The sequence below is a fragment of the Cebus imitator genome, unplaced genomic scaffold (assembly GCF_001604975.1).
Source record: "Cebus imitator isolate Cc_AM_T3 unplaced genomic scaffold, Cebus_imitator-1.0 Scaffold5, whole genome shotgun sequence".
NCBI classification, from domain to species: domain Eukaryota; kingdom Metazoa; phylum Chordata; class Mammalia; order Primates; family Cebidae; genus Cebus; species Cebus imitator.
Window position 1 is genome coordinate 12,416,225 of NW_016107320.1, and position 4,411 is coordinate 12,420,635.

Sequence of the window (4,411 nt, forward strand, 5' to 3'; positions counted from 1 at the left end):
CTCAGCCTCTCAAAGTGCTGGGATTACAGGTGGGAGCCACCACGCCCAGCCTATCCTGGATTCTTTTAAGCTAGCTTTGATATATTCTTCTCCTCCTTCTCTTACTAAAGGATGAAGAGGATGGGAAGGAGAGAAGGGGAACATGAGAAGCATGATAATTACCCTAAATCCGAAGATGGCAATGCAACTACTTGCTCTATAAGTCTTTATAGTCCTCCAAATGAATGTGACCAGAAGGTATTTCATGTGTATTCCTGTCTGCACCCCAAAGCTGAATTTTTTTTTATTTTTTTTTTATTTTTGTGATAGACCGAGTCTTACTCTGTCGCTCAGGCTGGAGTGCAGTGGTGAGATCTCGGCTCACTGCAACCTCTGCCTCTAGGGTTCAAGTGATTCTCCTGCCTCAGCCTCCTAAGTAGCTGGGATTACAGGCACGTACCACCATGGTCAACTAATTTTTGTATTTATTTTGTATTATTGTACTATTTTGTGTTTATTGTATTATTTTATAATTAATACTTACAAAAATAATAGTTATTATTGTTATTGTAATTATTAATAACAATTTTGTATATTGTAGAGATAGGGTTTCACCATGTTTGCCAGGCTAGTCTCGAACCCCTGACCTCAAGTGATCCATCTGCCTCGGCCTCCCAGAGTGCTAGGATTACAGGCATGAGACAACACGCCTGACCCCAAAGCTGTATTTCTAACACACTCCAAAGCTACCCTACCAGTTTTCTTAACACAGTTGTTCTGAATGCATATAGCTTTTGACCCAGCAATTCTACTCCTAGGAATTTCCCCTATACTCATGCTAGCACACACTGAGAATAAACGGCATATATATATGACATTATGTATGTATACAATGGCATATATAGTTATGCATTCCAGGAGCAAAAGGTTAGAAACTGTCTAAATGTCTAGCAGTAGGGGACTAGTTAAATAAACTGTGGCATATCCATGTAACAATGCTGTGAAACTGGAATAAATAAATAAAACATAGGAGCCCATTAAGCAATCTCTGAAATATATTATCTTTAAAAAATAAAAAATTTTAAAAATAAATACAAAGCAAGTACAGAACAGTTCATATAGTATAATCTCATTTGTTTATAAAACAGGGAAAGAAGGCAGGTGCAGCAGCTCACGACTATAATCCCAACACTGTAGGAAGCCGAGGCAGGAGGATCACTTGAGCCCAGAAGTTCAAGACCAGCCTGGGCAACAGAGCAAGACCACCATCTCTACAAAAAAAATTTTTTAATTAGCTGAGCATGGTGGCATGTACCTGTTATCCTAGCTACTTGAGAGACTGAGGTAGAAAGATCACTTGAGCCCAGGAGTTTGGGGATGCAGTGAGCTATGATTGTGCAAGTGCCCTCCAGCCTAGGCACCTGTGCAAGAGTCTGTCTAAAAAAACGATGCGGCAATTCACAATTGTAGAAATATGGAACCAGCCCAAATGCCCATCAGTCAATAAATAGTTAAAGAAGTTGTGGCATTTACATATATATCACGATGGAATACTACTCAGCCATAAAAAGGAATAAATTAATGGCATTCGCAGCAACCTGGATGAGATTGGAGACCATTATTCTAAGTAAAGTAACTCAGGAATGGAAAAGCAAACGTTGTATGTTCTCACTCATGAGCAGGAGCTAAGTTGTGAGGATGCAAAGGCATAAGAATGATACAATGGACTTTGGGGACTAAGGGGAAAGGGTGGGGGGTGAGGGATAAAAGACTACACATTGGGTTCAGTGGATACTGCTTAGGTGATGGGTGCACCAAAATCTAACAAATCGCCACTAAAGAACTTACTCAGGTAACCAAATACCCCCTGCTCCCTAAAAACCTATGGAAATTTAAAAAAAATTTTAAGGGTGGGGAGAAAATATATGTGTGTGTGTGTGTATATATATATATATAAATATACACACATATATGTATTTGCCAACATGTGAACAAAATACCTCTGGAAGGATGGGCAATAAACTCAAAGCTTTGATGCACCGAGAATGATCAACAGCTGGAAGGAGATTTTTTTCCACCGGACATTCTCATAGCTTTGGAAATCAGTGCCATGGGAATGTACCTCATTATAAATAAACAAAATGCATTTTTAACAAAATTAAAAATAATTCTATAGCACTTTTAAAGGGGGCTTGTTATGTAAATCCCCACTCTGAATGGACCATTGTACTTTTGGCCACGGGTTCGGTTGGCTCCACGCTCCTCAGGCCTCCTTCTCCAAGCAGAGGCTGGCAGAGGGCCACTGAAATAAACACTCCTCAAAATTGTTCTGACATCTTGGAATTTGGTTTTATCAAATACAACTTGCGATCATCAAGCCGCTGCCTGAACAGCTCCCCACTTTCTTGAGAATTATGTTTGTTGAAATGAGTTTGGAGCTGCCCATTCCAGCTGGGAAGACTGGCCTAGAAAGGGGCACATTTGAGCCGGGCGTGGTGGCTCACACCTGTGATCCAAGCACTTTGGAGGCCAAGGCGGGCGGATCACCTGAGGTCAGGAGTTCAAGACCAGCCTGACCAACATGGTGAAACCCTGTCTTAAAAAAAAAAAGAAAAAAGAAAAAAAGAAAGAAAGGGGCACATTTGGGACAAGCCTAGAGGCTTACTCCCTAGAAAAGTGGTCACGGAAACATCACCACATTCATGACTGAAGCCACAGCAAGGGTCAGACGCAGGTGATACTCACAGCCTGGCACCTAGTAAGGTCTTCTGGAGGGCCTGAGCTTTCCTGTGGTTCTGGCTGGCAGTTGCTTAGTGCAGGGGGACAGGGGCTGGATGTTGGGTGGTGCAATGCCATTGGGTAAGCATGGTCCTCACTTCTTATTTCAGGGATCTTTTACTCTACTCCCAGATTCCCTTCCATCCAAATGAGAGAAGGTGGATGAACACACCTAGAATGATGCCTGCAGCCAGAAACTGCTTGGTAAACGTTAGTGGAAATCTGAATCTCACTTGACGTAAATGCACTTAAAAAAGAAGTGGGGGTCGGGTGCAGTGGCTCAGGCCTGTAATCACAGCACTCTGGGAGGCTGAGGAGGGCAGATCACTTGAGATCAGGAGTTTGAGACCAGCCTATCCAACATGACCTCGTCTCTACTAAAAATGCAAAAAATTGGCCAGGCGTGGTGGCATGCACCTAGGCTACTTGCAAGGCTGAGGCAAGAGAATTGCTTGAACCTGGGAGGTGGAGGTTGCAGTGAGCTGAGATTGTGCCACTGCACTCCAGCCTAGGCAACAGTGTGAGACTCTGTCAAAAATAAATAAATAAATAAAGTGGATAGGTCAGCGCAGTGTCTCATGCCTATAATCTCAGCACTTTGGGAGGTTGAGGCTGGAGGCTTGATGAGGCCAAGAGTTCAAGACCAGCCCTGGCAACACAGCAAGACCCCAATCTCTACTTTAAAAAATTAAAAATTAGCTTGGTGTGGTGCTGCGTACCTGTAGTCCCAGCTACTCTGGAGGCTAAGGTGGGAAGAGTGCTTACACCCAGGAATCTGAGGCTATGACTGCACCACTGAGGTCTAGCCTGGGCAACAGAGTGAGACCCTGTCTCAGACAAACAAACAAAAAATCAGGGAACAACTGAAAGATGGGAATACTAAGCAGGATTTAAGTTAGGGCCACCTGAGTTTTTTATTTCTTAATCTGCTAAAGGAGCAAGCAGATGCAGAGAGAATCTGAACGTGCAGCTGCTGACTGCATTATCGAGACATGGGCGCGGGGCGTGCTGGCTTCCTCTGGTCTTTACCCACCAGGAAGTCACCTTGAGCCTGCACCTACCAAGTGGTCCATAAACAGTAATTGAATGAATGATTAATTGAGTTGATCAATTCAATCTAATCAATTAATGGAATAAATGGAAGCTCCCCTCACTTCCTTCTCTGCGTCAGTTTTCTCCCTCCCCTATTTCCCATTTCTCAAGATGAAAGGAAAATCTGATGGAGAAGACCAGCCCTCTGGAAAATGATTAATTTGTCTTCAGTTTCTCCTGCTGCTTTCTCCCCACTTTAAGCCTCCCTCTCCAGTCCTGCACTCTGCAGAGTGGCTTGAGAACCCACTACCTGGACTTGAATCGTGTGTCTACCACTTTCTAGCTGTGCCACTCCCGCAAGTTGCTTAACCTCTCTGGGCCTCATCTACAAAACAGGGCTTACTTATAAAACAGGCATAGTAGGCCGGGCGCGGTGGCTCAAGCCTGTAATCCCAGCACTTTGGGAGGCCGAGGCGGGTGGATAACGAGGTCAAGAGATCGAGACCATCCTGGTCAACACAGTGAAACCCCGTCTCTACTAAAACTACAAAAAATTAGCTGGGCATGGTGGCACATGCCTGTAATCCCAGCTACTCAGGAGGCTGAGGCAGGAGAATTGCCT